Source organism: Sarcophilus harrisii, chromosome 6 (genome assembly GCF_902635505.1).
Source record: "Sarcophilus harrisii chromosome 6, mSarHar1.11, whole genome shotgun sequence".
Taxonomy (NCBI): domain Eukaryota; kingdom Metazoa; phylum Chordata; class Mammalia; order Dasyuromorphia; family Dasyuridae; genus Sarcophilus; species Sarcophilus harrisii.
The window spans coordinates 222,690,791-222,713,366 of record NC_045431.1 but is presented as its reverse complement, the minus strand read 5'-3'; the positions used below and the strand labels follow the sequence as shown (position 1 = coordinate 222,713,366).

The following is a 22,576-nucleotide window of genomic DNA, read 5'->3' as shown; positions in this document are numbered from 1 at the left end:
TTCCAACTATCCTGTAAAAATCATTGCTATAAATTCAACTTCTTTGTTTTCCAGATGGGAATTTTTTTCTTCTTCTTCTTCTACAAAGAAAAGGAAAGCAAAAGAGCAAGGCAAGAATATCAGGCTTTAATATGGTTCAGAAATGAAGATGTCATCCCTGAGAATCTGCCCGGAAATCTTTGTATCCAGGAGGGGAATAAGAACAAACCTCCTAGGGGTGACAGCAAGGACTCCTCACTAGCAATATCTTTGGTAATATGGGATTGGTCCACTGTCACTTTCAAGATGGTCGAATGATCCCTTGCCTGGCTTAAGGAAGCTAAATCCTGGAGTTGGAAAACAAGTGTAGATGTTATTTCAGCTATTTCCTGGGCACTTAACCTCAATTTGCCTCAGTTTCCTTTCTTATAAGTGACTATAATAATACCATCTATTTCCAGGGTTGTCGTGAAGAGAAAATGAATTAGTATTGGCAAAGTGCTTTGAAACTGTAAAATGCTGTACAGAAGTTAGCTGTTGTGATTATTACCTAGCATCAGCCTACATAGAATAGAGAGGAGGACTCCTGTGATTTCATTGGTATATAGGAGAGGACACCATCATGGCTTGTTGGCTTGCCCAGTATAACCCAGCTAGTATATGTCAGAGGTGGGCTTTGGGCTCCCTGCTCCCTGCTCTCCAATCACCACATCACCCACTTCTCCAAACTCTCAAGGCTTCGAGGGGAGTCCTTATGTGGAAAATAGAATAAGATTCTGGTGGTTTGCTTTGGTCCCCAGAGAGTTATGTGAATTAGATGGGGAGATGTAGCTTTCTGTTCCTCCACTACCACATACACATACATACAACGTACACACAGACACAATTTTTCCAAACAGTCTTTAATAGGCAGAGTTCCAGTGTGGATGGGAAGTGCCCCATCTTTTGGAGTCAGACTAAATGGTGGAGCCTCATGAAACTGTGGATGTGATCTAGTTTGACCAGAGAAGGTTGCAGCTGGAACTTGTCATATTTCTTTCTCTCTCTCTCTCTCTCTCTCTCTCTCTCTCTCTCTGTGTGTGTGTGTGTGTGTGGCTGGCTGTCTCTTTCTGTTTCTCTGCCTCTGTCTGTCTGTCTGTCTTTTGCCCTCCCTCCCTTCCTTCCTTCCTTCCTCCCTTCCTTCCTTCCTCCCTCTCCCTCTCTCTCTCCCTCCTCTCCTCTCTCCTTCCTCCTTCCCTTCCCCCCTTTCTTTCTCTCTTTCTCTCCTCTCTCCCCCTCTCTCCCCCCACTTCTTTTCTCCCTCTCTCCCTCCCTGTTTCTCTTTCCTCTTTCTCTCCCTGTCCTTCTCCCCCCACCCCAATCTCTCTCTCTCTCTCTCTCTCTCTCTCTCTCTCTCTCTCTCTCTCTCTCTCTTTTTGTAATTAGCAAGGAAAACAACCTCCTGCTGCTAATACAGATTTCCCCTCGCTTATCTTCAGGTGGCCTAAAAAAAGAATATTTATTTATCTCTACTCAGTCTCTCTCCCCTTCTAGTTGGCCACAAGGAGGCAGTAACTCAATATCCTGACCCTTTTCACTTTACTGAATCAATTCCAAATGAAGCATGACATTGATAATCCACTGTCATCCTCGTTTAAGATTATTTTTATTCTATTTTCATTTTAGAACAAAAGTTTGAGAACGAGTGTCCTGTGTGATTGCCTCCCCTCTATGGTTCTTTTTCTAAGTAGCATTTCATCCTGAAAAACCCCTGTGGCTCCTCCCACAAGAACACACAATTCACAACTTCTGTCTTAAAAATGGTCTTCACAAGTTGACACAGTTGAAAAATTCATCTTTTTTCAATTGATCTTGTTATCAGCCTCTCCAAATATGGCTACTTGGTCCTTGAATAATAAGACACTTAGATTCCAGCTAGGCTTCTCCTCAATTTTCCTTGCTTTATGAGACCTGCAAAGCCAATAAAATATTCTTGGAAAATTTTAGGCAGTAAGATTCAATAATGGCAAAGTTGAATCATATAACATCCACCATTTTGGAAAAAAAAAGATAATGTAGATAATCTTTTTACCACAATAAAGCATTAGAGAAAGATTTGTTCCTACTGTTATTTCTTAATTATAACCTAGACGTATTTATTGACTACTTTATGGTTGCCAAGTACTTTGCATTGTCCCATTTGAATCTCACAATAGCATTTTGAGATTTTTTTTGTGAAAATTGTCTAATCCCCATTTATAAATGAGGAAATTCAGTCTCAGAAAGGCTAAGAGATTAACCTTAGGTCACACAGTTTATATGGTTTTCTTTCGGGGCCTGATCCCAGGTTTCCTGGCTCCCAGTTTACTACTGATCCCACAATACCATACCAGTAATTTTATACCTGTAATCCTTTCAACAGAAGCTCAATCATGATTTTTTTTGCTACATCCCCCAAGATTCTAATGAGATTAAGAAATATAATCATGAATATAAAACCAATTACAGGATCCTCCTCTTCCCACCCCCATCCTCATTCCAAGAGCAATGAGGCACCAGAATTATTTGGTAAAAAGGCAAAGTATTGGAGAAGACAGAAGAAGTGCAATAGTTACCAACACTTCTTAGCTCAGAGTTTAGCTCCAAAGAGGCTTTTCCTAATCTCCCCACTGCTAGTAAGGCATTCAAAAATACCTTGGATTTATTTTGCAAAAACTAGTCTTTGCAAATATTGTTTCTTCCAATACAAAGTAAACTCCTCGAAGGGAGGACCTGTTTTAACTTATCTTTGTAATCCCAGCACTTGGCCAAGTGGCTGGCACATGCACAAGCTTGAGAAATGCTCACTGATTGAATAAGCCTAGATTTCATTAAGATAAATAAAGGAAATGGATGATTAGATGGATGGTAGATCTCTAAGAATTCTTCAGGTTCTAATTTAGTGAACCTTGGTCAAGACTTTGGTTTGAATTCTAGCTTTGCTTTTCACTGTATGAACTTGGGCAAGGTCTTTTTTGGGACTCTGTTTCTCACTCAAAAAGGAAGGAATCGGGTGAAGATTGATCTCTAAGGCTTCTTCTCATTCCAGAGTTCATGAACTTAGTTCTCAATTCTGATCCTTACCATTCAAGTGACCTTAGACACACATCTCCCAGCAAAATGAGTTGGATGAGAACAATTTATTCCTATGTCCATGAAGGCAGCTGACACGGGTGCTGTGGATTGCCTGGTCAGACAATGAAGGACCCAAGGTCATCCACTCCATCTCAGGACATTGCCCTCATTCTGACTTTTGTATGGCCATTGAACATTGATGACTATGGAAGAGAATGAAGGGGATGGCTTTGTACAACTCTGCCTCATTGAAATCCAGTTTGTATCCAAGTCAAGACATCATCCCATGATGTTACTGGTCTTCTTCGACAACAGCGGATGTACATTGAGCCACAAAGTTCACACAGACCTTCTAGAGCAGAATCTTTGAGTTTCATTAAAAATAATTACCCAGAGTCCTTCACTCTGAAGCCACTTGAGATGCTGACTTCTACATCTTATAAGGTGACAGGAGAGAAAAATGGGAGAAGGAGGGAAGTTTATTTAAAAAGTGCTGTCGTGACATCCAACATCATGCTTAAATGAGACAGGAATTACTTGGTAATACGTTAGGACTCCATAAACCACTAAGAGCTAAAAGGTCTATTACAGCTAATGAGGTGGGTTGATGCAGTGGTGTCTAAAAAAGAGACAAATAGAAGGCTTTATGAATAACAGGAAGAGAGCATAAGCCAAGTATGTTTTTCAAATGATAAATGAAATGCTAATTTAGAGGTTCATCTCTCCAGAATGAAACATGAACAGAGCCATTAAGTGTGAAATTGCCCCATGCACAGACAACACGAGGACACCATTCAGGTTATAAGGGCAAGAATAACAACATGGGAGTCTTTCCCTGAGTGCAGGCAGGCCAAGTACCTGCTGCTCTAAGGATGACCAATAAAACATACTCACAGTCCTGACTCTTCATTACAATGTTGGGAGCATTCTCTTGCAAAAGCGCATTTAAAGTAAAATAATTGGTTTCACATCTCAGTTCTGCAAGAGAATCTAGGTGATTAGCTGTTCATCTACCTGAGTTCAAATCCGGCCTCAGACACTTATTAACTGTGGACTGTAGTCAAGTCATTTCACTCTGTTTGTCTCAGTTTCCTCATCTGTTAAATCAGCCAGGGAAAGAAATGGCAAATCACTCCAGTATCTTTGTCAAGAAAACCCCAAATTGGGTCACGAAGAGTCACATGTGATCAAAACAAACAACCTAGTTCTTCAACATAATCATATGAGCAACCTTGAGTAATTGGTTTCATTTCTCTGAACTTCAGTCGCTTCACCTGGAAAATGGGGATAAATAATAGCCATACGACTAACTTCAGAGGGTTGTCATAAAGATCAAATAATGTTGCAACTCTTAAAATACTACATAAATGTCGGCTGTTGTTGTTGTTGTTGCTATTGTTATTACTAATAGGATAATAATAGTCACAAGATCTCCCTTATAAGTTCCTTGTGAGAATTAAGAGAACATATGGAAGATTTTTTACAAATATTAAAATTCAGGATAACCTCCAGAACGAGAACTCAATTCCAGTTCCTCCAGGAAGCCTTTGCTTATCCCCAGAAAATAGCACATCACCCCTTGGACATTCTTTTGCATGTATTATACTGCATAAATGTTTCATTTATTTTATTATCTTATGGTCTCTCCCCTATCCAATGGACTATAAGCCCCTTGAGGACAGAGATTTTTGTTTTTAATCTTGCATCACCAGAATTGGGGATGCTCAGGCCAGTGGTTCAATAAAAGTCTATTAAAATTACCAGGGAAAAGAAAGTAAACTTATTCATCAGGGGCAATGGTCTTACAATGAAAAGAAGGATCAATGTTCTCGACAGTGTTCATATAGTGAACAGAGTTGATCTTGAGCCAAGAAGACCAGGGTTCAAGTATGAGAAACTAGAATAATTTAATAAAGTGCTGCTTCATGAGATGAAAGTGAGCCTGAATTCCTGGATCTGAAAGACTATAGCAGTTGGGCATAAACACTACTAAATTCTACCAATTTAGAAAAGCTTTCAGGAATAGGATTATAGTCCAGGGATCAAGAAAATTAAGATCAACAAAACTCACTACAAGATTGTTGGCCGCCAGAAAGTAAATGTTGTTTGGTCATACCTAGTACAAAAGAATACAGAAGATAGCAACCTTTATTGGTAGAGGAAGTATCCATGCCTGTGAAATATAGATTCTTTAGAGTTGAGAACTATTGGAAAAATTAATAATAATAATAATAATAAACTGGGAACTGTTTCTATCCAAGAATGAGTGAGAAGAAAAGAAGGTAAATGATTATTTTCTGGAGTTTGTCTGATTCCTGGTTTAATGGATCTATCGTGAATACTAGAAAGAGTTGTTGGGTTTTTTAATTTGCTTTATTTTCAATTCAAAGAACAAAATAAGCATTCCATAGCACAGTATTAAAAAAAGATGATTGCTCATGATACCACAAATCTGCCATATAAAACTTGCTGTTCCCTCCAAACATACAAGAAAGTTATCAGGAAAATCTCTTTTTCCTCCCTTTTTTTCTGCCCTACCCACCCTCTCCTTCCCTGTCTTAGAAATGGCTACCATTAATTCCTGTATGACTTCTAGGAGGTCATAGCAGGTTTATGCTCAGGGTCTGATGGTACAGATTTAAATGGCCAGGCTTGTAGAAATACTGTCCTTGCAAGTATAATTATAGAATATAAGAATGGTTCCTAATGATGGAAACTAGCATTTATTATATGTCAGTTTTGTGCCTGTAAAAGAGCACTTTTACAAATATTTTCTCATTTATTTCTCACAACAGCATTGGGAAGGAGGTATAGTTACTACCCCCATTTTACAGTTGAGGAAATTCAGACAGACAGAAGTTGCCCAGGGTCACACAGCTAGAAGAACGGGATAAGGATCATGAGTTACTCCACTCGGCCCTAGAAATTTAAAACAAAGAGACACACACAGACAGAGAAGTAGAGAGACACACAGAGAAAGACAGACTGAGAAGGGGAACAGCAAATGCTGACATTGCTACTTCCTGCTTCCATCATCACTGATATTCCAAGTGACTCCAGAGAAAAATGTCACTTTACAGGTGTTTTTCTTTTTTTCATCAGGTCTCAAAAACTTCACCCTCTAGTTATTCTTGCTATTAACTTCCTCTCTTCAAAAGCTAGAAATACAGCTCCCAGAGTCTTCAGCCATGTACCTCCTTTGTAAGACAATCTGTCCAACTCTTACCAGAACTGTTCTAACTGTATTAAAAGAGTAAAAATGACTTCTTTTCCCATTCACTCCCACTCATCCACCCACCCGTCTCAGTTCTGAGATACTCTATGTCTTTGGATTATATAAGGGTATCTCTTGATCTTTGTTTTTGGTTCTTTCTATGTTTCTATGAAAGAGAAATGTGGAGTTTCCCCATTTGATAGGAATATAAGAAATTAATATGATAATTTGTATTATCGTACAATAATAATACATACAAATATACATATAGATCATACAAATATAAGTGTATACAAATAGTGATCAAAGCTTAAGGATTTATATACATAAATGGGTATCCATTTATGTATATAAATCCTTAAGCTTTGATCACTCATTTTGAGTGCTGCTCTGTAACCACTATCCATCCATTTAAGGGTAATATTTGGAATGTTCTCCCTTTTTAGCTCTACCTACTGACTTCTTTGGCTTCCTGTAAGTCCCAAATAAAATCTTATTTTTTTTTCCTGAAAGGCTTCCCCAATCACTTTTAATTCTAATGCCTTTCCATCTGCTATTTCCAATCTATCCTATATATAGCCTGTTGTATACATTTATTTGCATGTTGTCTCCCATCATTAGATTGCAAGCTCCTTGAAGACAAGGCCTGTTTTTTGCTTTTCTGTATCCCCAGCACTTAGCACAGTGCCTGGCATGTAGTGGTGCTTAATAAATGTTGATTGATAATATTTTTGCTTTTGAAAAAAAGTTTGAAGCAGGCAAAGTCAAATTTTCTATGCCTAACATCAAGTTAAGGTTTTTTTGTTTAAACATACTTCTGAAGCAGGGACTCCGAAAAATGTATATTCTTTTTGCCTGTCTGAGTAGCAGAGGCCCATGAAATGATAACTTTATCCTTTTCCAAAGGATCTCTAATCACTTCCTGCTCAATTACCAAAGTGAAAATGCAGCCACAGACTTCTGCAGCAAATGACTCATATTACCTTGTATCTCATAAAACATGTGGAGTTCTGATTTCTTTTGCTAAAATCCTATATTGAAAAATTATATATTTCCATTAGTGAGGTAAATAAGATAAGTACATGTGTATATAAACATGCCCTCATGTGAATTAGTAGTATCTAAGAAGAGAGGCGAAGTGATTTGTCTTCAGAAGAAAAGTAGAGGGAGCTTTCATATTTAAAAACTTGGGGATTCTACAGATTGCAATGCTTTTTCTTCACACAATTATCATCAGTTACAGTCAATCTCATATTCAGAAATCCCTTTCTTGATCTGAGACTTAATATCATAGTTTGTTTAGCAACACATACCAGAAGGTAAGAAAAAATATAAAACTGCTATCACACATTTCATCTTAGCTCTTCACAATTCATAATGTGCGTTCACAGACATTATTTCATTTGAGCTGACAACTTGTGAACTTCAGTAGAAGGCATGATTTCAACCTGCCCCCTTCCTACTTTTTAGTTTTCCTATAAATGATTTCCCTCCATGCACTCTTTTTTTAGTTCAGTTTTGTTTTGCTGCTGAGGTAATTGGGGTTAAGTAACTTACCTAGAGTCACACAGCCAGCAAGTGTTAAGTGTCTGAAGCTAGTTTTGAACCCTGGTGCTCCTAACTTCAGGGCTGGTGCTCTATCCATTGTACCACCTAGATGCCCCTCCATGCACTCTTAGAACACAATATCGATAGGCTCTTTCACTAACATCTCACAAGGTACAAGGTTTAGTCTGATGTTTAATTCTCTGATTCTTAGCTTCTACAACCATCCTCCATTTAGCTGTACTTATTCCTCAGCAGCAACTATGGCGTTTATCACTTCCAGCTTCAACTCTAAACTGATGCCTTCACCTGAAATAGGGTTATAAAAAATGTGGTATTTATCTTAAAGTTGGTTTAAAAAATTAAAAAATAAGGGAAGCCTCTTCAAATCTGATTCTTTGCAAGATTTTTCTTCAACTAGAACTCTCAGGAAAAAAATCAGGATTGCAAAAAAGTATATTCTATCTCTTTCTTCTCTTCTATTGTTCCCATCAGCAAATCATAGAGAATACATTTTACAGCAGTAGGGAGCAGTAGAGAACCCTACATCTCATTGGCCAACCAATTTTTCCAGCAACAACTAACAATGCAGAGAAAATTAGGGCCTCTTTTTGACATTCTGAAATCTACTTTTTTTTACTTCTTTCTCCTCTTTCTTTTTTTATCATCTCAGGTTTAATCTTTATTATTATTAAAGTTTTTTTTATATTCAAAACATATGCATAGATAATTTTCAACACTCACCCTTGCAAAACCTTGTTTTCCAAATTTTCCCTCCCTTCCTCCCACTCTTTCCCCTAGACAGGAAGTAATCTAATATATTTTAAACATGTACAATTCTTTTCATATTTCTACAATTATCATGTTGCACAAGAAAAATCAGATCAGAAAGAAAAATTATGTTTCTCTTCTTTTTCTAACCTTTCTTGGTTACACAGCAGGGTTCTTTCTATATATTATACCTTAGCTTCTGGTTAGCAAATAAATTATCATTTTTTATCTATAATCAAGTAAATTACATTTGTCTCATAATCATACAGCAGTTCTGGTAATTTTATTTCCCTAGTTATCAACCTAAAAAGTTTTCTAATTCTTCAATTGTTCATATGCAAATCATTGAAGCAGACTGGTTTCTCCATGGGTGCCAATGTTTTATAGCTTATCGTATACAAATGAACAACTGCTGTCTCAAAATTCTGGGTTTAATCTAGCTCAATAACTCCATCTCTTAAAGAGAAAGAACTGATTTTTTAAAAGTACTTATAATATGGTTTTATACATCTTTATAAATCTGTGTCAAATGGTGACCTTTTCTTGTTCAAGATGGGGAGGGAGACAATTTAGATATGAAAATGTAACTCCCCAAAATTTTTGATTGAATTTTAAAACTATGAGGCAGTCTCAAATAAGTGATCAAAGTGACTTGTCAGCAACTATTTTTCTTAGAAACACATTCATGCCCCAGACAAGTGAATTGTCAAGGGTCATTCCTCCTTACACACACATCCAGTGCTATATCTTCATTCAAATGCATATTCTCTGAATTCATTACGTATTTCCTTTTTTGTTTTTTTGGTTTTTTTACCACAGCATTTAGCATAATGTCTAGTATTTAGGAGGTATGATATACAAAAAGTTTGAGAAACATATTTTCTGGGTAACTAATCATTTTATTAATGATGCTAACATAGAATTAATAAAGAGGATCAGTGACACTCTCAAATGACAAAGAACCTTCAGGGAACCCATTCCACCGTTATATCCTGCTGGAAGAATAGGTGTTCCTGAAGATAGCAATTTACTCTGATAAAAGACAGAGAAAGACAGACTGAAAGAGAGAAACTCTAATATGAGAAATAGACTTATTCCAATAAGGGACTGGAGGAGATGGTTTTGATTACATCATTTACTTCCAAAGGACATCCAGTCTAGGGCAATCTAATCAAAGAATTTATCCCCATCCAAACCTGAATAGAATACCATGGGCTTTCTCACCTGGATGGGGTCTGAATCACTTGGAAGAGTGAATTAATCCAATATTCATTATAATCAATGACTTTCAGATGCTCTCTTGGTCTAGTAGAAAATAGGATTTCAGAAAGGGATAAATCTTGTGTCTCCCCAATATTAACAATTTAATAATCATTTCTCTCAGAGAAAAATATGTATATATATACATATATAATATGTATATCATTAATAATAATATAATAATTGTGTATAATAAATGTTCAATGATTGATGATGATAAAACCATATATCCATTTTTTTTAATCTGACATAAATGCAGAGGGTAAGTGCTACTCTGTTCCATAGAAATGAACGGAAGGGAATAGATCAGTAACAATCAAAACATTGGGTTTTGCAGCATGTCAAGGACAATTCTAGGACTTTCAAGTATACCAACTCATGAAGCATTTGGGCTGTTGCTCTATTATCCCTGATTCTCCCTATATCTCAACAAGATATATCCCCAAGATATATCCCCAAGAATTTTAAGGCTCTAATGTATATAAAGCATTGTGCCAGGTGACGTGACAAAGAATCAATCCCAGCCCTCAAAAATTTACATTCTACTGGGAAGAGTTTACCACCCCTCCTTCCCAGCCTACCTCCTTTTCCAATCATACATGTACTTTATGATGTCTTTTGTACATGACAGAATTTGATTGAGTAGCAAAGTGTGAGACTACTCCAGGCAGTCAGGAGTAAGGCGAGATCAGGATGGCTTTGAATTATGGAGGAAGGCTTTAAAGAAGGCAAAGGACCTGATTTAAATGTTGAAGGATTGGAAGAATTTAGTCAGGTAAAATAAATAAACAAAATGGAACTGTAATGAATGGTGTTCCAGGCAGGGGAATCGGCATTATTAGGTGATGAAAGAATGTACAATTTGTATCTCAAATGCTAGTGTTGCTACCTACTTTCCACATGATTTAGGCAAATTATCTAAATTCTCTGGACCTCAGACTTCCATCTGCCAAAGGACAGTTTGACTAGCTGACTTCTAGATTTAGGTCATTGAACCTACTCACCTAGTTTTAAATCAATGCTTGATGCATACTTTTTGTGCAACCTCAGACAAATTGTTAAAACTTCTCTGGGTCTCAGTTTTGCCATTTGTAAAATGGACTAGAGCAGAGGTTCTCAACCCTGAGTATATCACAAACAAACACCTTTGGTAGTCTGGGAAAGTCTATGAATCCCCTTCTCATAATGATGCTTTTGTTTTAATTCACAATTAAAGGAAAACTTCAATTTTCAATAAGAAGTTAGTGAAAATAAAGATGTGATTTTTTTTTTCTTATACAAACTCACAGTCCCCTTGAAATAAAGGAGCCCATGGAGCCCAAGCTAAGACAATTTTAATGTCCTGTCAAGGTTTAAAAGCTGATCTTCTATGACACTTTCTATTGCACTGTGTAGCTTTTTCACCCATCAAGATGTTGTGCTGCCTACACAGCATTAAAGAAATGCATTCAACTCATGGGAGCAGGGGTTCTAGTAAGAAAAATCAAACATTTTGGGTATCAAACTGATAAAATAAGAGAAATATTTACAGCTTCTACTTAATTATACTGTTGATAATAAGAAAGAAAAAGTTTCATTCTCTTAACAGGATCTTTATAAATGTGGAAAACTAAAGATAAACAGCAGTTGTAGTCACAAAAAAGGAAGCTCTAAACTTCCATATGAATAGCTCTAGTCTTCCCCAACTACATTCTGAGCACACTTACCCTAATTACACCAACTAGATATTAAGCCTTAGTTGTAAAACTACAAACTTTATCTCCTTCCAAGCAAAATAAAAAACCCAGCAAGTTAACACTGAAGCACATGATGTATTTCATTAAATGAATTGTTGTCCAGTCTATAAGACTCTTCCTAACCTCATTTTGTATTTTCTTGGCAAAGAGACTAGAGTAGTTTGGCGTTCTCTCTCCATGTCTTTTTACAGATGAGGAAACTGAGGCAAACAGGAATAAGTGCCTTGCCCAGAGTCACGCAGCCAGTAAGTGATTGAGGCCAGATCTGAACTCAGATTTTCCTGATTTCAAGCCCAGTCTCTCTCCACTGTTTAATTTTAATTTTTAATTAATAATTTGGAGCATTTTTGGTCTGTTCTTTGATAGCTTAGAATTCTTCCCTGTTCTTATCTTTTGATCATTGATGAAGTGAAGAATGACTTTTATTTTAATAAATATGAATCATTTCTTTAGATATCTTCGAAGTCAGACTTTATTTGGAAAAACTTTTATGTAAAATTTTTTTTGACAATTATCTGTTTTCCTTCTAATTTTGTCTATTTCCACATTGCTTGCTCCATATATTGTGACGATCACTCCCATCAAGGTTTTTTTCTGTAACTAATACTGTTGCATTGAACTACATGGAGGGGAACAATAACTTAATAGAACCATATCTTCTGATAATAATTGAACTATCTCTATTAATAATTTATCCCCAAAATTAATACTTATCCTCAGAGTAATTTCTGATTATTTCTAAAAGCTTATAAAAAGTTTAAAAAAAACACATCTTTTTAACACTGCCAAAGGCTTGATCACAGGTTTTTCTGATGTTAATTATATAGACCACAGGTTTACTTGATGTTAATTACAGTTTTCTACTATACTCCAAGGACTTCGAGATGGAGATTCTCTTAAAACTCGTCAAAGATGATGACTATTAACCTACTTCTGATGCTTCAGTTAGTCATACATGACATAGCCAAAACATCCTGCCATTACTAAGGATGATGAAGTCTTGAGAAATAAGTCCACAAAGGCACAAAGGGTATTTTTATGGCTGCCACCAATAGAAAACTGCAAAGGCTTCAAAAGAGAAAGAAAATTGGGGAATGAAAAGATGGTTTATAAGATGGTATAAGAGAGCAGAATGTGAATTTCAGGATAAGAATGATTTACAATATAAGAATGAAAATCCTTGATCAGGAATAGAGTATGCCTAAAAAAGGCGAGTTTAAAAAATATTTTTGTCCACAATTTTGTATACCTAATCAAAATGACTTTGGACTGAAAAGGAAGGGGAAAGAAGAAAGCTACCTAAGAAGATCTACCAAGATAGATGCCATATAGAGGAACATCAAAGTAGAAAGATAAATATCAAAGGACAAGTAACTAGAATTTCAAAAATTTCAAAAAAAATACAATAACTAGTCAATAAAACCCACATCTATATACAAGTCTATAAAATGGATGTAAACTAAAGATTATAAAACAAGAAGACAAATTTTACTTTACAAGAATCCCTAAGACTTGATATAACATAAAAAGAGCCAAAATCAACAGTTCTAGGACCTGCATCAAGCACCAAAGGATGGATCTGGGGTGAGTGGCTTTTCAGCTTACCTCAAATTAACTTTTTAGGAAAAATGCAATTGGGCAGAATTTTTGGGAAAGGGGGAATTGCAAGCATCAGAATCACTCCCCTGATGTTAACCTTAAGAGAGTGTAAGACCACAGGGCAGTGGGAGGGGCAACCTTGTATTGACTTGGAGAGATGTTCACTTAGCATGTTAAAACTGAGAGCTAAAGATAAAAATGTACTCCATTTAATAGATCCCCATTTCTCTAATTGTGCATACTAATTTCAAGTTTCTACTACTCTGTAAAATATCAATGGAATGGGCATTCTCTAATTATCTACATCCTAGGATAAAGACCCGATGACCTCACCCTAGTTACTACATTGTGGTACAAAAAGTGGTACAAAAAGGGTATTCATTATTCAAGATAAGCAAAAGAGCTATAATAGAGACTGAGTAGACTTTTATATTTTTCGAAGACAAAAACATTCACATGAAGAAATTCAGGAACTTGCAGGAAAGGGGAAACATGGTAGAGAGCTTTAAGAAATAGGCAAAGTTTTTTTTTTTTTTCAACAATGATTTGAGGCAATTCCAATAGTCTTGTGATGAAGCAAGAGCCATCCTCATTCAGAGAGAGGACTATGGGTACTGAATGTGGATCACAACATAGTATTTTCACTTTTGTTGTTGTTTGCTTGGTTTTTTTTTCCTTTCTCATTTTTCCCCCTTTTGATCTGATTTTTCTTTTTTTGGGTGGTTCTTTTGGTATAGAAAATTTACTTTTTTTCTTTTTTATTGAAGTTTTTTTAATTTTCAAAATATATGCAAGGATAATTTTTCAATGTTGACCCTTGAAAAACCTTTATTCCAATTTTTCCCTTTCCCCTTACCCCATCCCCTACATGGTAAATAATCCAATATGTGTTAAACATGGTAAAATATATCTTAAATTCAATATAGGCATACATATTTATATAATTACCTTGCTGCATGAGAAAAATCAAATTAAACAGAAAAAAATGAGAAAGAAAATAAAATTCAAGCAAAAAAGAGTGGAAATGTTATGTTGTAAACCACCCTCAGTTCCCACAGTCTTCTCTCTGGGTGTGGATGGATCTCATCATCACAATGATCTGATTTTTCTTATACAATATCATAAATGTGGAAATATATTTAGAAGAATTGCACACATTTAGCCTTTATTGGATTAAATCCTGTCTAGGAGACGGAAGAGGTAAAGAGGGAGGGAGAAAACTTTGGAACACAAGATATTGTAAAGGTGAATGTTAAAAAAAAAAAACTATCTTTCCATGTATTTTGAAAAATAAAAACCTATTATTACTTTAAAAAAAGAAATAGGCAAAAACAGAAGCTGTACTGTCAACACTACAATCTATCTAGATAAGAGGAAAAAAAGGAAGAGGCACTTGGGATTACAAGCTTAACATACAGATGTGATATACTGTGATGGGGACCTTCAATTATATTGATGTATGCTAGAGCGTTTCCCTTCTCTATCAAAAGCAGAGCTGGATATTCCCAATTCAATGGCTGAATGAGAGCCTCAATCCCCTCACCACTTCAAAACTGCACAAAATGTAAGAACACCAGCAACAATTGAGGAGGGGGGCAACTCATGAAGAATTTCTACATGTAGATTACCATTACCTACAATTTTGTAAGGGATTTTAGTCCATGAGAGAGAAGAAACAATCAAGAATGAAATACTGAGAAGCCAATGACAAATCATACCCATGAGGAATAAAAGGGATTCTGATTTTTCTGAGAATAATCTAAATTCAAAAGGCATTCATCCTCCATCTTTCATGTTCAAAAAAGACATTTACAGAAGATGAATCAAATGATGAGAATTAGAAAAGGCCTTAGAGAATCTAATCACTTTACAAATGAAGAAACTGAGGTCCAGAGGCCTCAGTAACTTGTTCCTGGAGAAACAGAGTCTATGTAGCAGACAGGATTTGGATCTTATTCTTCTGATAATAGATTGTTTACTTTTTGCACTGCCATGCTACCTATAGAAGCAAGGAAAAATTTGCCATTATTTAGTGTAAAAAAAAAAAAGTCATTAATAAGACCAACAGATTTGGGTCCTTTTATATATAGTAAACTAGAGAATTTATTAGTATTATATTCCAGAATGTCACAACACAGGGGTAAGGGAGAGGGATAAGAAGGCCATCTAGAAGAAAGAGAGAAATAGATAGATAGCCTGATACATATACATGTATATATGTCACATATATGTACATGTTAAACACATCATTAAACATTATTGAGCATAATACATACATAGAATATACACAATGCAACATCAAATATATATCATTGAATATAGAAAAATATATAGAATTCACATATAGAATATATACATGTGTATAAACATAGAATACAGATATGTATATGTAGAATACACAAATAGTATATATAAAATACCAATATTGAATAAACACACATCATATGCTTATAAAATACACATAAAATACATATGTAGAATACACATAGAACATATAGACCATATCCATAAAATACTCATGGAATACACATGTAGAATCTCACACAATTCTCTCACAGAAAATTCTTACATACAGAATACACAAGCAAAATATATACATAGAATATACATAGAATGTACACTCAGAACATGCATAGAATATATACATAAGATGCACATAGAATACATATGTAGAATTCACATATAAAATTCATACACATTAAAATTCCCACATGTAAAATTTATAGAGAATACACATGTAGAAAACACATATAGATCATACAGAGAATACACATTATATATATATATGATAGACACATAGAACATACATAAAATATACATAGTGTGTGTATTTAGAGAAAGAATAAGAGACAGGGGGAGAGAGAGAGAGAGAGAGAGAGAGAGAGAGAGAGAGAGAGAGAGAGAGAAAGAAAGAATGAATGTTCCCGTTACAACAAATCTACCTTTTTACCTTTTGTTATACAATTTTTTCTAAGTTACCAGTATTCTCCAATAAACACTGACCTATAAAACCAACAATGTCAGGGGAAGGGGGAAAAGAAACCCACTGACACACTTCAAAGCCCTCTGGCTGACTCTGCATGACTGCCAAGACTGTATTTGTGCCTCTCTCATAGTGTGAGCTGCATATACTTCTCTCATTCCCCAGCATGTCTAAACCGTCCCAGCCCAGGGCCACATATTTTCTCTCTTCTTAGCTTAGGACAGAAACAAAGAGCAGAGACAAGGTTTTAAAAGGAAAAAAGGATTGGCTGGCTTTTTCATGCATTTGAAGGATGTGCCCTAAAAATATTTTGTCTTTTTTCTGCTTTGGATTTGAAGTTCCTATCTTCTCCATACCTTGCTCACAGACACCAATTTTCTTCAAATTTCTCTATGAATTTATTACCAATGAAATCATATGAATCTTTATTGTGGCCCTTACCAACCCATATTCATGTGAGGATAGTCAAGAAGTGGTCTAAGGGAGGGAAGAGAGGTGCTAGCAGACAGCATAGAGGAAGTAAAAATCTTCCACCTAATTTTTTGCATCATGTATGTACCAAATTATGTGTATGTTATTCCTCACACAAAAATGAAAATCTCAAAAGCAAGGTCTATTTTGTTTGCTTTTGTATGCTCAGTACCTTAGCAAGTACTTAGCATGAAGTAAGAGCTTAACAAATGCGTGATGATCATTAACTAGTTGATAAATGATTTGGAAATGAAATATGATTCATTACAATATAAGCTTCTTGAGGGTTAGTACTACTTTCACTCTTTTTTCAGTAGCCCTAGCATTTAGTACAGTTTCTGAGACACAGCAAGTAATTAATAAAGACAGGTTAATTTACTGCAGGTTCCAGCTTGATATAATCATGAAATTCAACCTCCCGGGACTATGATGATTTTTTAAAAATAATTTCACCACATCACTGATTCATTTTCACCAAATCACAGAATCTCAGATGTAAAAGGAGTCTCAAGAAACTAGTTCGTCCAATGAGAGCAGTATAGTAGTAGGAATATTAGTAGTGATAACAGCAGCACAACAGTAGTGATGGCAGTATAGTGGTAGTGTTGAGGATAAAGGAAATAGTAGAAATAGTAGTAGTAGTAATATACTAATAGTGATAGTATAATGGCAATGGTAAACAATAGTAGTAGGAATGGTTATAGTAGTAGTAGTATACTACTAGTAGTAGTTAATAGTAGTAGTAGTAGTAGTATACTAGTAGTGGTAGTAATAGTAACATACTAATAGTGATAGTAATATACTAATAGTGGTAGTTGTAGTAGTAGTATACTAGAAGTAGTATACTAATAATAGTAGTGTAGTAGTAATAGTAGTAGTATACTACTAGTAGTAATAGTACACTAGTAGTAGTAATAGTAGTAGCAGTAGTATACTAGTAATGGTAGTGGTAATGGTAAAAGAAGTAGTAGTAGTAGTACTAGTAGGAATAATTAGTAGTATTCTTGTAGTGGTAGTATGATGGTAGAAGTAGTAAGCAGCAATACCAATAAAAGCAGCTGCAGCTAACATTTATGTAGTTTTTATTATGTGTCAAGCACTGTGCTTAAGACATACTTCATACTTCTCATTAAATCCTCACAACATTGGGAGAAAAATGCTATTATTATCCCCATTTTTCAGATAAGAGAACATGACACAAATAGAAGTTCAATGACTTGTCCAAAATCACACAGTAAATGCCTAAGGCTACATTAGAACTCGGGTATTCCTGATTTCACATCCAATGTTTTAACTATTGTAATGGTAGTGGTAATGGTAAAAGAAGTAGTAGTAGTAGTACTAGTAGGAATAATTAGTAGTATTCTTGTAGTGGTAGTATGATGGTAGAAGTAGTAAGCAGCAATACCAATAAAAGCAGCTGCAGCTAACATTTATGTAGTTTTTATTATGTGTCAAGCACTGTGCTTAAGACATACTTCATACTTCTCATTAAATCCTCACAACATTGGGAGAAAAATGCTATTATTATCCCCATTTTTCAGATAAGAGAACATGACACAAATAGAAGTTCAATGACTTGTCCAAAATCACACAGTAAATGCCTAAGGCTACATTAGAACTCGGGTATTCCTGATTTCACATCCAATGTTTTAACTATTGTATCCTGATGAAGAGAGAATTAGGTTTGGAATGAGAGGGTCTATATTCATATCCTACCTTTGATACTTACTCACTGTATAACTTTTTGAGTATCTGTCACTTTACTTTTCTAGAAATATTCTTTCCTCTTACAGAGGAGAATGGAGTTGAATTCTGAAGTCCCTTATACTACCTATAGATCAAGAAGGCTATTCCATTTCTGGACTCCAGTCTTATTGAATTTCCTATAAGGTTCTTTCAAGCTTAAAATCTTTTTGTTTGATCCATAACTGACCAAAATTACCCATGTATTATTTCCAACAATTGGTCATCCAGCCTTCACTTTACAGATCTCAATTTAATCTATACCCTCTCAAAGTAGGATATTTAACTCTTGGACTTAATTTGCATTGCTTTTTAAGTAAGTTTTTTCCCTTTATATTTTCTTATTTTTGTAGTCATATTGTAGTATTCCAGCTTGATATAATCATGAAATTCAACATCCCGGGATTATGAGGATTTTTTAAAAATAATTTCACCACATCACTGATTCATTTTCACCAAAATTTCACCAAATATTGTAGTATATTGTTTCAATCATGTCCAACTCTTCATGACCCAATTTGGAGTTTTCTTGGCAAAGATACTTGAGTAGTTTGCCATTTCCTTCTGCTGCTCATTTTATATTTTTTCCTTTTACTGACTTCAAATCTAGCCTTCTGTAATTTCTACCAAATATTCTTTATTCTGCTCTCTGGGGCAAGTGGAATGAACCCAATCCCTTCTCTAAATGAAAATCATCCTGCTATATAGACAGCATAGCAGATAACACAATTTCAGACATAGAAGGGACCTTAGAAATCAACTAATATTGCATCCTCACATCACAGAAGAAAGAACTGAAGCACGGAGAATGGAATCACTTGTCCAAGGTCATACAGCAAATTGGTGAACTGACGTACTCCCTCAGTTTCCTCCTACATAAAATGGAAGAATTGGGCTGAATAACCACTGAGGTCCCTCTCTGGTGATAAATCTTGGATCCCATGATTCAGATGCCCAGATTTCATTTCTGATTCACTTGTGAACCATCTTTATCTTCTAGAATTTGTTCTTTCTCCCTAGGCTGCTTTAGAGCTTTCATTCCTTATCACTCTTTCTGCCTGGTACTGCACTTTCTGAGAATTCTTGTTCTGCAAGAGACTAATAATCCATCACAACCAGGATTCCTTCATCCATTTCAGTTGTGTCTCCATGGGCTATTGAATCTACAGGTTTAGCTGAATTGACTGGTTGTTTTCTTGAAGAGGCCAGTTGTAAGAAATGACTTCATGGAGACAGCATGTCCCAGACCTATTCTTCCCTAAAGTATGTCAGGATATGCTAGCTGCCAAGGTTAGCAGAGAATCATTGATCCAGACAAATCAGGAGCTTAACTTGAATGAAATCTTACTTTGGTTTAGGCACAGCAAAAAAAAAAAAGTTTGATACTAATTTTATAGCTTTAATAATTATCATTAGTATCATTATTATCATCATATAACATTTTACTGTTTAACAAAGTCATCTCCCCATCCATTAGCTAATTTAATCCAAAAATAACCTTTTAACATAAGCAGAAAATAGTCATTTATCTCTATTTGACAGATGAGGAAATTAAGATTTACAAAGTTCACTTGCTTGAACTCACACAGATATTGAGAATTTCTACTTCAAAACTCTTAAGACACTGTTTTTCTCCCTTCTTATATGTGTAAATTTTTATTAGGACATTCTATATATATACATATATATATATATATATATATATATATATATGTGTCTTTGTATATTAGTAGGTATGTATAAGGTGGCTCAATTAAAATTTTGGGATACCCTATAGAAAGTAGATATACAGAGAAAGAGAGACAGTCAGAAATAGAGGAGCAGAGACAAAGAGAACAACACAGAAAGAGACATAAAGAGAGAGACAGACCCATACACATATAGAGATAGAGAGGGGTGGAAGAGGAGAAAGAGTGAGAGAAGGGGAGGAAGGGAGAGAAGAAGAGATCAGAAGAACAGAAACCAAAAATAAAATAAAATATGAAAGAGAAAGATATATATGTATAGCTATTAAATTCTATTTAAAACTCAAACTCAGCAAATCAGTACACTCATTTATTTACAAAAAAATTATACAAATGTTCTATGCAATGCACTATGATGAGCCCTGAGAATGATCTGAGGATGTGAATCACAGATGGAAGGAGTTCCTGAAACCATCTTGTTCAAATCACACATGAACAAGAATCCATCTTTTCTACAATGTACCTGACAAGTGGTCCTTAGTTTTTGCTTGGTGACTTCCATTAAAGAGGAGGGTACCCCTACCCAAGATAGTCCATCTACTTTTTGGACAGCTCCAACTGTTGAGAATTTCTCAATCAGACCCAAATTGTCATTTTTGCAAAGTCTATCCATGGTTTTTAATATAGTCCTCAAGGAGCTTACAGTCCCTCATTTCAATCGCTGACACTAGCTCTTCCTTCCTTTCCATCCTTTTTGAGATGAGGCTTTAGTGTTTTAAGAGTGACGCCATTATTTTAGAGATATGGAAACTAAAGCTCAAAAGTAAGGAATATGGCCAATATTCAACACAATTCTTTGGCAATAGTAGTCATACATTGTCATGGAATCCATGGGGACCAAGGATGATAACTATGTTCCAAGAAAAGATTAGATTGAATAAAAATGCATTCAGCAAGAATAAGGTATGGGCAAAAAAAAATCCAAAGTGAAATCATCCCTGCCTTCAAGGAACCTCCAGTCTGCTAAGTCTGGAGGCATCTGTCAAGTAAAACATGTAGCCCTCTCTCATGGTGAGATGGGAGAGCTGTCACTCACACATTGAGATGTCTCTTAAAACCCAGTTTATGGTACTGGAAAAGCATGAAAAATCTATATGTAACATGATTGTTATTAAGTTCCTGATTCCATAGGCATATTTACACATAGCTGCCTATTGAATGCTCCTAGTTGGGGCATTCAGGAGCTGTAAGCAATATTTATGTGCTGTGCTACTAATCCCTGGTCCCAGAACTGCCTGAAGTCTATAGAAATACTATGTCTCCACAGACAAGTCTTTGTAAATCTCTCCTTGTCAAAGGATTTAGCTCACCGATTGTCAGCCATGAGATGCTTTCTGAAACAACTCACAGAGGAATAGAGCCTTCTGCTCTGCCTTCAAGGGTGAGGTTGTTCACTAGATAACCTTTTAATGACTATATTCCATTGTAATTTGACTCCAGAGACCGTGTATAAAAAGAAGGGAAATATCCTGCCATAATTGGATGCATTTCTCATATCGCATCCTATTGAAGCAAATTATGGAAGAGGGATCGGGCTTGCTTTTGACTCTAGAATGCAGAGGTCTTATATCACATTAAGTGGCCTGTTTCTCATAGACAGGCTGGTGTTTCAGGGTTACAGGAAGCACTGAGATAGAAAAGGACAAGACAGTTTCATAGCTGAAAGTGATAGCGAAGGAAAACAAGCCGGATTCACACCAGATTGGGGATACCTGTACCTGATTAAGCCATCAGTGTTTTCCACTCACCACACTGTTTCATAAAAACTGGTCTCATTCCTAGGAATTGGGATTAATGCTAGTTCTTTCATTCACCAAACAACCATTTGTCAGGCACTTAATTTGTTTACAGCACCAGGCTAAGCACATCATGGACCTAAAGCAGGAAAAGACCTCCAATGCCATCTTAAGCTCAACCCCTACATCTTATAGATGAGAAAATGAATATAGCAAAGTAACGTGATTGCTCAAAGTCATATAGGTACTAAGGTTTAACCTTTATCTTCATGTGGGGATGGCAGATGAGGGCGTGGACCTTAGAATGTTTATTATATTTTTTATCTCTGCCAATCCATGTGGAGATTTCCAAAAACATATAATGGAGAGTTTTTCTCCCCCCTTCTGAGCAATGACAGGTGTCTTCTAATGATTTCCCATTGGCTTACTGAGTGATATTGAAATAACTATTGATTGGCTTTTGGATAAAGCTGAATATGCACATAAAATACTCAGATAAACTCTCTCTTTTCTGATGAGTGAGGCAAGAATTCATGTGGGCATTCCATGAGAAAAGTAGACTTCAGTCCCCTCTTCTACCCAGCTGCCATATGGTCATGAATGCATGGTGCTACTAGAGGTAGGTAATAGCAGCCTCAAGATTGGGACAGAATTCATCTGACTCTGGCTTTCATATTCTTCCCACTACACTCCCCTGC

At 35.7% G+C, this 22,576-nt stretch overlaps 1 long non-coding RNA gene across 1 annotated transcript in view; it reads right to left on the bottom strand.

The window, feature by feature from the left end:
• Positions 1 to 1,607: 1,607 nt before the first annotated feature.
• The window catches only part of LOC116419876, a 57,676-nt gene continuing 36,707 nt past the window's right edge, over positions 1,608 to 22,576 (bottom strand). Inside the window, exon 2 of the long non-coding RNA XR_004230209.1 lies at positions 1,608 to 1,929. This is a non-coding gene — a long non-coding RNA (uncharacterized LOC116419876). The remainder of the gene's footprint in view (positions 1,930 to 22,576) is intronic.